At 42.8% G+C, this 12,772-nt stretch overlaps 1 protein-coding gene across 1 annotated transcript in view; it reads right to left on the bottom strand.

Annotated features, from left to right (window-relative positions):
- PEPD (peptidase D) overlaps positions 1–12,772 on the bottom strand; it is a 1,156,120-nt gene that overhangs the window by 1,079,114 nt on the left and 64,234 nt on the right. The gene's annotated exons all lie outside the window — the stretch shown is intronic.

Here is a 12,772-nt window from a genome sequence, read left to right as displayed (position 1 = left end):
GCTCGACAGGAACATAGCTTTTCACCTTCTCCTTCAAGGGGGTTGACGCCTCTCTAAGATTTTCAGCATTTCCTGTCTGAAATTCTCCCAATGTGCTGGAGTGGAGGATTTAGTTGGACAGGTTATACTCCTCTCTGGGGAGGAATCCGATGAACTGGAAGTGGGCGATTTATAATGCCTTTTCTTCGACTTCGTCTGACGAGGAATTATGGGACCCGCTGGGAGTGTTTTTTTTTTTTTTTTCCTTAGAGGAGAGTCACCTCTCGACTCGTTGGATGATCGTTTCTTCGATGGAGTCATCAAAGGGGATTTAGTAGGGGGGTCCTACCCACCGCTAGTATCCCTTTATGATTTTTCAGAGCCTTACAGGTCATCGACTGACAGGATCCACAGTCAGCTGTCCTATGTTCGATTGCAAGGCAGCACAGACACACCCAATGGAGGTCAGAGAGGGACAGGTTACCACCGCAGTTGTAACACTTTTTGAACCCAGTCTTTGGGGTTGAAGAAGCTGAAGACAAGGCCATAGTACTCAAACAAAGTTTTCTCACAGAAAAAACTGAAGCGAAAAACAAAATTGAAGCCAGCATGTGCCATATCTACAGATGATGACATCAACTATGGGATGAAGCCCTGAAGAGACATCGAGTCAACTGCAGCGACCCACAGAACCCTCAATCGAAAAGATTTTGCGAAGCAACAGAAGCTGGAAGATATATCATGAGAGGAGGAATATGTGGGAGGACACAATCTATTCGAAGGAAGGGTTCAAGGCATGTGCATTTTTGGATGCATGGCACCCTTTTGAAGAAAACAAAACAAGCTTTGCCATCTTTCAGACACTCATGAGACTGGACTTTAATAGCCACTTCTAATAGCCACTGAGCCACAATGATTAACTGCTGGTCAGATGAAAATCCTCATACAAAAAGGAGCCATTTCCAGCTCATGCTCCATTAATTCAAATTGCGACACCTGTAAAACCTAGAATACTATCATATGTCCTTCCTTTAACTGAATTATTGGAGAACTTGAATTCTACGTCTAGCCTGAAGACCATATAACTGATGGAAAAATTCTAATGTAAACAAACAAACCCCTGCATTGATACCAATAAGAGACTGGGGAAAAAGATGTCTAATAGTTGGTTTGATGAGCAAAGCAGACTAGAAACACATATGGGGAATCTAAATAGTATCAGCAACAAAGTGGATCTAGATGCAGCCATCCTATCACCCAAGATTTCAAATAAATATGCAATATAAATAAATATAAAAAGGCTCTTTAATTTCCCTTTAAACAAATGAAATGCATTTATGTTGGTTTTTCTTCATTTTGTAAATAACGTACGCTTGAAAAAATGCATGTATTTTCTTCTTTTGTTCCATCTCTATCATGGAATGGTGGGAATTTTTATTGGCAGGCTTTTTTACTTTGAATAATCCTATACTGTTCAATACTATGATTACTAACGCATTTGTATATTTTGTGGCTTATGTCGTCTTTCGATTTTCTCTGGGTCTCGCAAATATATTTATTATTTGTTCATTTTTGAGTGTGTGGAACACTCCTTTTTCTCCTCAACTGACTAAGCTGAGCATTTGTTTCAAAGCCGTACAGGTGCGTGAGGAAAAACTATCTCCTGTGAATGGGGGAAAACAGAGGCTGTCCTTCTTGGTCCCCCGACCATCAACAGTAAGTTCCCTCTCATTTTCGACACCCACCCCTTGTGGCCATAAATTCATCTCAGATTTCCCTGTCCACAGCTCAAATACCTTTGGATTCTGCTAGTTCTCTTTTTTCACAGATATCCATGATCAACATATCTTGCTTCTACAAAACTAATCTACTTAAGGCCACAGTGGACCCAGTCTGCGTAAACTCCCGCCTAAATATCTGCAACTCCTTAAATGCTGGACTTCCTTTATCCAGTGCGTGTGAGAGCTGAAAGTTACTCAAAACACAGCTTTCAGTTTAACAGCTGGTGTTAGGAAGTATGACCATGTTATTATTGTTCAGTGCACCCACCATTGGCTGGCTATACAGAACATAAATAAGTTTAAGATAGTATTCCTAGTGGAGAAATGTCTGAGGCGCACCCCCTGCAAGCCGTAGTTCCTTCATAGACCACTCGTCGCCCTACAAATCACTGTAGCAACACTATGTGAGGGGCCTACAGTAATTAAACCAAATCTGAAGTTATAACAAAATCATACCCTGTTCAGGTCTCGGTTGACATCCTGGACCTTCACATGCTTTTTGGCTCCTTCCATCTAAAATTCCTAAACTAGCCTTCTACTTGTGGTATCAAAAGCATGGAGCACCCTGTATATCAGCATGGAATGCAGTGTATAATTGATTCCAATCACGTTCGCAGCAATGCACTTCTGCACGTAAACCATCCGTCTTTTAAATAACCATGGCCGATGGTACTCAATTAGTTGGCTGGAAAACAAGAAACAAATGAAATGTGCCACTTTTGATTTTTTAAGCTGGTACACGCATTCTTTAATATGGTGTTATGATATGTATCAATTGAGATTTAAAATTGTATAGAGAAACAGACATTTTATATACAATTTGATAGAAGTTTGATTGATGTTGCGCCTTTTTGTGTATAAGGGGACAAAAGTTACCTTAAAGGCTGCATTGTGAATGCAACCACCCAAAGCCTGTCCAGCCAAATGGCATTCCTTTCACCCAGCTTGTGAGAAACCCAAGGGTATTCTCTCTACTACTCTCCTTGGATCCTCTACTACTACTCTGCTTGGTCCAGGGAAAGGCCATCGCTCTTGGATCCTCACCCTGGGGGGCGATAAGCGAGGGAGGATCAACTAGGTGGAGGGTCCTTGAGGACTGCGAGTGGAGTGGGGAACCCTTGGGAGAGACATGGTATACCATTTTCCCCATTGATGACAAACCCAACCCTCACATTTATGGTTTATTATAAACAAGTGCCCCTCACTTTTCCACACATGACATTTGACAGTACTGGGACGTGGAAGTGGCGACTAGGAGTAATGCACACCAACATACAGCACTTTGGTACTGAAACGAGGAAGAGGGCCTCAGAGGAGTACCATTACAAGGATCAGGCGTATGCAGGAAGATAAGATGAGAGAAGCGAGAAGCTGAAGAGGGCCGTGGGGAGCTGCGCTGCAGCAGTACACTGAGGACTAACGTAGCTGAGGGTCTGAAGTGGGAACAGGAGCTCTGTGGCGCTGAGGCGAGGTGAAGGAAGGATACCAGATAGGGATCGACCTTCACTCCCACTAAAGGACTGCTCATTCTCCTGTACCAAAGGGGCATAGAGAGACCCCCCCCTGGAAGGACGCCGACAAGTGAATGGCCAACGCGATACAGAAGGACTTCACAGTGAGCCGATTGTTACTGTAATGGCGCATCTCATTCAATGAACCGCTATTGTTAATGAGACCTGAAGCTGAATACAATTTAACGGAATAGTCGCATGGCTTGTTAAAGAAACAAGCACGTTTTCTAAAGTCTCTCAACGCTGTGAATCATTCCTTTTTGAACTAATTAAGCTTGCTGAAGTAGCCGCGAGCCTTGAACAAGGAACGTTTTCGAAAGTCTTCAACCTAGGTATTAAAGCATTGAACAACTAATATGTATTCAATACTGAACTAAGAGGCAAATTGAACATTTATATAAACCAGTAAAATGCTGAAAGCATGGTGTGCAACAAATTGCCTCAAAGTGCATGCCTATTGAATACCTGAACTAAAGGGAAAATCTGACATTGAAGTAAACCAGTAAAACAGTGAATACACAATACGTGTTGCACAATGAACAAACTTAAATCTTGAAGCCAAATATAATTAAGTAACAAGACTACATTAAGCTTTTAACTGCAACTGAATAACATTCATTGTTGCACAATGAAGAACGCCTAAAATAGTGAACCTTAAGGAGTGAATACATAGTGGCAAAACTGCCAGTTGGAAGGGGGTATGACACGGGGTTGCAGAGCCGTGAGGCGGCCAAGGAGAAACAAGGAGCCCAAGAGCACACCCTAAGTGCAGGAACCAATAAAGGGAATCAAGTGAAGGTATCTTGGTGCACAGAACAAGCAACAAGAAACCTGTGTGAGCCATTCAAGTCTTGGGGAAGGGAACGCTGAAATGTGGAAAGCTTATATGTGTTGTCTTGGGATTGGAGTCCCAAGACACCCTTAAACTGAATGGTGTTTTGAAACTTGGGGAAGAGAACCCCAGGAGCGATTTTGAACTATATTGCTTCGCACTGGAGAAAGGTAAACTTCAGGACTCTTTTTCATGAAACTTTCTTATGCTTGGGGAATGGGAGCTCAGAGGAAGCTGTGAGCTTGAAGAAGCTCAGAACGTTAAATTGAACACTGTCTATTTTGACTTTGACATCCCTACACATCTGTTTGTTCTAGTGGCGAGCGCAAGAATAGGTTTTGGACACAGACAGACTATTACGTTTAACTCTTTGACTCAAACTTTCCTTAGTTTCGTTCAGGTAGGGAAAACACACCTTACCATAAAGGAAAGTTAGGCCTGACGTTTAAGTTAATACATATCTTTTGTTTGCACTGCAAGTCTGTTGTCCGTTTCTTGCTTCATGATGCCTTCCCAAGCTACCGCAAGAGAAAGGGTGATAGCTTGCTTTCCCATGAGAAAGCAAGTGTGAAAATGGCTTTGAAGCAGCACAGAACACATTAATAATATGAAAATTAGCAAAAGAATGAATGTTATTGCTTTTGTTCTTAAAGATAGGCCTTGCAGAGGAAGAAAAATGCCTTACAGAGAAAGATTCTGAGCAGCGGCCTCCTCCCAAAAAAATCAAATCTTCCCAGCAATCAGGAGCACGAACTTCACACATTCAGACACTTGGAGTCTGGCTAAAGGGATAGAAAGTGGCTGTAATAACTCAAGAGCCACGGCAGTATGAACCTGTGGCCATGAGAAACAAAAATGCGCACCATGACAACCAGCATTACTCAGCAGTCATAAATGACCAGCTCTCAGCTTTAAAATGAACCAACAGTATGTTACGTTATGGAGATTTATTAAGCGCTCGTTCAACCGAGGGCATCATGGCGCTAGCAGAGGCGAGAGGGCAGCCTACCCTACGATCAACTACTAGAACAGAAAGGTTTTCAAGTCCTTTCTAAAACTAAGGTAATTTACCATATTTTCAGACACAGGAGCGAAGGCCATTCCGCAGCCGAGCTGCAGAAACAGAAAAGGGACGGCCACCAATACAGCAGCGCCAATATAAAAAGGAACAAGAAGGCTAGCAGGGGCCGAGCGCAAAGATCGTGTGGGAGAGTAACAAGAGAACTTTTCACAAAGATATTGAGCACCTTGAGCGCGAAAGGCGCGGTGGACCAGGCAGAGAGCTTTAAAAACAATGCGATGGGCAACCGGCAGCCAGTGTAGGGAACGCAGTACCGGGGATATATGTGCACCATAGGGGGAGCCGGTGGCGACCCGAGCAGCCATATTTTGAAGTCGTTGATGCCACTGAATAAGACCCTTATGCTGAGATAGATATAGAGAATTACAGTAATCAAGTTGACTAAGCACAAGGGCGGCCACTACTGGAGAATGCAGGTGAAGAGATAGCAGAGGCAGCACCTTCCTCAAGATTCTAAGATGGAAATGCCCTGCTTTACAAACAGTGGCAACTTGGGATTCCATCGAGAGTGAGACCGAAATTATTACCCCCAAATTCCTCACCTTGTGAGCAGGCACAGGAAGGGAGCCCAAAGAAGGCGACCAGAAAGAAGACACCCAGAGTGAAGGATCGGGAGGAGAACCCACCACCAGCACTTCTGTCTTGTCCCCGTTCAACTTAAGCCAATTGTGGTTCATGCACTGATCTACGGACGCCAGGCACCCCCGCAGGCGTGACGACTTCTCAGCCTGATCTAGATCTAAATGAATCAGGGTCTGAGTGTCGTCGGCATACGAGTAGCACGTGACAACGAAGGAACGGATAAGACAGATCTACGCGATACGACCACAGCTGATTTTGCCAGGGCCGGAAAGTTTGCATGAGAAAGGTGCAAACCACCAAAAGTTTGCACCTTTCTCACGCAAACACACGTACATACCCACACCCCCACCCACGACATCCCCCTCACCCATACCCTCAACATAAACAAACCCCACTTACCTTTTTCTTCACGCCGAGTCCCTGCAGCGCCAGTTCCCTTTCACTTGCATGATCGGGAACCAGAGTCGAAGGGTCCATTTCTTTTTTTTTTTTTACGGGGGCTGCAGGGGTTTCCCCTGCAACCCCCACTCACTATACTGTAAAGTGTAGTGTTGCAAGGGACACCCCTGCAGCCCCCGTTTTTTTGTAGTGTTTTTTTATTTTTTTTTCCACGGGTGTGCTGCAAGGGTGTCCCCCGCAACACCCCGGTCACTATACTGTGTGGTATAATGAGCGGGGTGTTGCAGGGGACACCCCTGCAGTTTTTATTTTACTTACCTGCAATGCTAACACCAAAGGTTCAAACTTTTGGTGTTCGAACCTTTGGTGGTAGCATTTTTATAACTTTTTGTTCAAGCAACCGTTTAGATAGTCTTTTTGTGCAATACCAATAACACACACAAGAGGCCAGATGTAAATATTAAAGAGAATCAGGGACAAGGCGCAGCCTTGGGAACACCACATAGAAGTGCAAAAATAGAAGAAAGAAACAGAGGGAGTGAAAGAGTCCGAGTTCTCTCGGCCCTGAAGGAGGAGAACCAGGTGTGAACATGGCCCGTGATTCCGACTTGGGCTAGGCGGTCAAGCAGGATGGGGTGGTCAACGGTGTCAAAAGCCGCTGACAAATCCAATAGGATCAGGGCACCCTCCCCTCCTGCATCAACCAATATAGCCATATCATCCAGAACAGAGTCCAGGACACTCAATTACCCCGACCCGGCCTGAATCCAGATTTGGCTGGATCAAAAAGCCACATGGATTCCATATACGATGACAACATAGGGGAAACAAGATACTCCAAATGTTTCATAAGAAAGGCAAGTACTGAAATAGGATGATAGTTAGAAAGCACAAGAGGGTCGAGCAAAGGAATTCTTAAGGAGAGGGATCACCGTGGCAGCCTTAAGTTCAGCGGGAATAGTACCAGTTTGACAGTAATTGTTAACTGCGCAGGTAATCTCTGCAAGTAAATCAGAAGAGATGTGCTTCATGATAACCAGAGGAATAAGGTCGGAGGGAGAACCAGAATTAGAGCCTGATTCATGGAAGTGTTTTATAATGGTGCAATCCCATAGGAAAACGTTCCATGAATCAGGCCCAGAATACGGTGGATTGCAGAAAGAACGTCCGATTTTGTAAACAATGGGAAAGAAGACCAGCCATCAGATAGTGTCTGGCTCATAGGAGCACATATTGCAGGCACAGTATACTGGTCGATAACGGATTGCATAGTAGCCTGCGCAATGTTAGTCCTTATAATATCAATCTTGATGATAAAAGATTGGGCCAAAAGGTCAAAAACGTTTTGAGTGGGCGCAGCTACAGGAGTCAATGTAGCTGCTGAAGACAAGGATCTCACCACTGCAAAGAGTGATTTGGGTTGGCAGATTCAACTTTCTGGGTGAAAAAAAGCTTTTTTTCCTCAGGTAAAAAATAGCTATGGAATAAGCAGAAGCACACAATTTATAGTGTAACTTTAAGCTAGGGTCATATGACAACCGCCATTTGCGCTCAGCTTGCCTCATTGTAAAACGGAGCAGTTTGAGATTGTCTGTGAACCTAGGCTCTGAAGGGAGCCTCCGAGGCTGAATGAGCCGTAAAGGGGCTACTAAATCTGCAGCAGCACGCCCTGCATTTGTGAGCCCAGATAATGTAGATGCAGATGTGATATTAGATGTTCTTTTACCAGGCAGAGGAATTGGAGATGCCATTTAAAATGTTAAAAAAAAAAACGGCCTTTTGAAAATTACATATGTGAGCACATTTATTTTCACTTGTAACTTTTGTAAGTAATGTCCTAGAGACTTTTCTCTTTTTTTATTTTTCAGGGTGAAAAACTATCAGCCATATACAAAGTGATTTTTTGATGTGCGTCATAATGTAAATTAGACAAATTGATATTTTTGAGTCGAAATAGGGCGCATTAGTGGTTCATAAATCCCAACAACCATTCCGGTGAGCCGATTACTCAGAGATTACTATTTTTTAAATAAAATTATCAGAGGTTAAAACAACAAAATCTATCAGTCAAGCTGAAATGAAAATAGCATTGTTACATTTTCTTAAGCAAGTAATCCCGATGAACCAATTAGTAATATGATCACATGTGAGGAATATGATGTTTAAGAGAATCAGAAATGCTTAATATAGAAATCTCCAAGAGAACATCACATCAAATGGGAGGGAAACTGGGGTTAAAAGTCACTCCCATGCGACTGCCCTCTTCATTAACATGCACAATGAATCAGAAGGACGGTTTAGAGTGTCACTTGAATTCTGTCCAATCACATACACATACACTGACCAACTAGATTAGAGTATGCAAATCCAACTCGAAATGGGAGAGGTATCCAATCTATAAAAAGTCCAAACCCATAGTTTCAGTACGCTCACTTACTGACTGGGATGGCCTGACAAAGAAATAGAGAAAGGAGAATGGACAACAGAAAGGAGAATGGAATAGATTACTTTCCTTTGGGCACATTTTGGATTAGCAGAGCACTGTGAGGGATAACTGGAGTTCAAGACCCAGGCCTTCTTCAATGGAAAAGACAACGGACAGGCCCGATACAGACAGACGGGAACCAGTCTGTAGAGGGAAGCTGATCCTATCTTGCGGACAGATGCCAAACTGTCCCTAGATAGGGAACATGTAACCCGTTCTTAAGAGGGTGCCCACCTGTCTGAGACAACCAAAAGAAATTCCCATGCTAAGTATAATGCCATTGGGAATATCATTATGAGGCAAATATACTCTAAAGGGGCACAGATTAAATCCCAGCCCTTTTATTTCTAAGGACTGAAGGGTGAAGGCATATATTTTGACTGTAAACAAGGAAATTAGTAAACATTTCAAAAGTGTATGAGTGTCTGCAATTCTAGATTTGATCATATAGATCCTATGATCTGTACATGGGATCCATCCCCAGATTCCTTTTCTGTGCATTACACAAGCACAGAAGAAATAAGGATATCTCACTGTCTGCATACCTAGACAAATGATGTAGTTGAAGCAATGCTTTGGTTACATCCCCAAGCAGAATCCTGTCATTAGTGCTGAACCTCTCAAGACAAAGGGGAAAAGGGTATTAACTGCTACCCATTTTCCAACCTATACTTTACCCATTTAAAATGACAAATGTACACTTTTACATGGTATAGCAAAAGGGAATCTAGAAAACATACATTGTTATTTTGTATGTGTAAGTGATTTACAAGCACAAATGTGAAGTAACAGATTTTTTAATTGAGTACTCTAGTACGCCATTTGAAATTCTGAGGTGTCCCTTAAGTGGGGCGGAGTTTTTTTTTTTCAAGGAAGTAGTAGAGAGACTTTGATAAACAGGGTGTCTGGATTTAATTTTTTTTCCTGTAAAATGACAATTCTATCCCAAGCCCTCATACACAGTTGAACGCATGGTGGATAGGCACTCAAGATGTCAAATGTGCATATGATGATGCGTGTGCTTTAAAATGTTCACTTTCAAGTTAATGCCATTTTTGATCATTTAAGTAACAGTGTATCGATAATTCTTCATCGCAGCCACTACCAACAATGGAATTTCATAAATGTATAATTTGTTAATATTTAAATTGATTTACTTATTTCGATTTTATTAACAGACCAACCATCTTCATGTTTCTTGCCCTGAAAGGGGGGGGCTGTGGGGAATCAATATTTCTAAAAGTGTGCGTCCCTGGTTCATAAAAAGAAATGTACTTAATATAAATAAAAAATTATGCCAGTTGGGATGGATGGAAAATTTCCTGAATTGGATGGCGCGCGATTAAAACATACTACAGAACGATGACGCAACAATTATTACGTTTTGAATCGGAGGTGCAGAAGTGGCAAGGCCACCTGTGCTACAATGACTTTAGGTCATACTTTGGGTCAGAGCAGCTGTCAGAAAAGCATGTGTGACTTTTGAACCTGCCCTATGCCATTGAAGAGCAGGTGCTGCAGTTGTCCGGAGACTGGTGCAGCAAGGGCACATGTATGCACTATGATTAGCTGACTCGTCTTTCAGAAACTGAATTACCCACAATATTTTATATTAATAAAAATTGAAAGAACCAGGGCTTTCACACACTCACCAGATAGCCTTCTGTCACAATGGGGCTCTGCAGCACGATTTAAGATTGGTGTCCGATTGAACAGAATCAAAGGGAATCAACAAGCTGGCAGAGATTCATGGAGAAGAGTCGCCAACTAGTTCCAGGACTATATCAGGGCTCAAACATTACACTTTTATGTGAGATGAAATAATTGAGGGGGCCAGGTGACTTTTTATGCCTGTCTAGAAGCATGCAATTTGAATTTTTAAGCCCGATTACATACACATTCCTTCCATCGATCATCTTGTCACAGTCTTTACTAATGAAGACTACCTGCCTCCGAGACATAAACCAAACTAAGTTCTCCACAATGTTTTCTAATTTTCCCACACTCAGTAAACGAGAATCGGAACAGCGCCATCTTTGTCCTGTGTCTGTGTTTTGTTGGTCTCCAAGGGAGACTGGTTTCGAGCTGTTACGAGTTCCGAAAAAGAAACTAACAAAAAGGCAAATGGAGTGATAGTGGCACTGTTGTGGACTCCCACTCAGGTGCCTCCCCATCCAATGTTATCCATTTTCTAGCTACTGCACACTGGGTATCTTTCACCGAGATATTCCCACAGTGTGGCACGCTGTTGCAAACTGCAAAACAGGGGTTACAAGATTATATATAACAAAGGTATGTCATGCTGTGTGGACCATGGTTTCATGTGGGTACCATGAAGACCACAATGTTTCATGTCAGGTTATGTGCCTACAGTTAAATAAGATATGCAGATCTTGCTTCTGTGGACCTGGTATCTAATCAACATATGCCCCAGAGGTAAAGTATGGAGCAAAGCAGCTCCCACAAACAGACAACCTGCTCCACATTTCCCCTGCATCACACACTGAAGAGCCTGGCCCTGGGAAACGAGGGGGCTCTGGTATTCATAGCAGGCCAGCGGGTACAGACACCACGTCTCCACTTTGCAAAGCTGCTAGCAACCTAATAGAGCATAGCAGACGTCATTGAACATGGGAAATTAAACGAAGGTGAGGTGGCTCAAACTGGTCTGTGGTTACTGTTGGATATGAAATTTGACAAACCATATGTCCCTTCTTTAAAACGGAGGGAATGAGAGTATCAATAACAAGGAATGTCTGATCATGAGAAATGCTTTCCTGCGAGTAATATTCTCTCAGGACGCACATGCAAAAGAGGCGTAAATTGCAGTTTCCCTTTATCCTGTGTATCCTGCCGAGGTGGTTACATGGGAAATACAAATATCTGCTGTCAAAGTGCTTAGATAGGTGGACTACAACAAGAGGAGCTATTGAGGAACAACATATTACGATTAGTTCAACCTGGTAAAACAGAACCTTTATCATCAGGGATTTGCAAAGTACTGTAACACAATTGAATTTGCTACTACTGTAATTTTCCTTCTGAAAATTACATGGGTCCGCGCAGGAAAAGGCTGTCCGAATGCAGTGATCTGTGGCACAAGGGTCTAAGGCATTCACATCCATCGCCACTTCTGAACTCCTAATGGCAGGTTTGTATCCCACAAGAACACTCATGAATTAGGCGAAAAAGCCTCCCCTGTGCTTCTGCGCTGCGTTATTCCCATTTTAATTACTGCCTGGAATGGTAATAACGAACTATACCTCCCCTGCATTTTCTCTTGCAACTGCAGATTCTTCCACTCAAATTCTAGCCCTTGTCCTTTCAGGTTATCAAGTATGCATTCAGTGTAAACGGATCAAACGGGCTTCCCCTCTCCTGCGGCAAGTTCCCAATGGGTCTTCATTTGGTACCATATGCCCAAGGGTGTGTGCATTTCCGGGGCATTCCCCAATTCACTGGGAATCGCTCATAAGTGGCTGAAAAACCCCTTGCTAGATCTTGTTTTGTCACCTGCTCTCGGATTAAACATATTCTGATAGTTTAACCTACATTCTGCTCCAGTTTTGACAGGAGTGCTCCATCATTAGGATCAATGTTCAAAGTGGATGAAAAATGGTCACCCCTTTGCACCTTCCTCTTAGTGGTCTAAGCTTAGGTAAACATACAATTGATGGACAGGCCACCGTCAAATAACTGAAGTAGGAAGAGGTCACTACAGGCGAATTTCCCACTATTTAGGGAGGTCTGGTCAAGGCATGGCGACAGGTCCACAAAGACCCAAGTATATGCCCAACTGCATTAGACAAAAAACAGAACATTTGTGCCAGTCTTCAAAAAAGAAACAATTGCTTTCCGCATGGCACACAGACACAGAATATCTGCACTAACAATTAGATCTGCAAAAGTGGCTTTTAAAAAAAAAAAAAAAAAGGAAATCCTCGTGGAAATTTAGCATACATTGTCAATATTGTCAAATAAGAAACTCTAGTATTTACTTGGAAATGGCATCTTACGTACAGTAGACATCATGACTTCTGGTCAACCCGTCTCATCACCGGCCTTCACCTCTTCCAGGCAGAAACCAAGCAAAATTGTCAAATTTTCTGAAATGAAAGTCCC

The sequence above is a fragment of the Ambystoma mexicanum genome, chromosome 1q (genome assembly GCF_040938575.1).
Source record: "Ambystoma mexicanum isolate Mex_15411 chromosome 1q, UKY_AmexF1_1, whole genome shotgun sequence".
Lineage (NCBI taxonomy): Eukaryota > Metazoa > Chordata > Amphibia > Caudata > Ambystomatidae > Ambystoma > Ambystoma mexicanum.
This window is presented reverse-complemented; position numbering and strand designations above follow the sequence as displayed.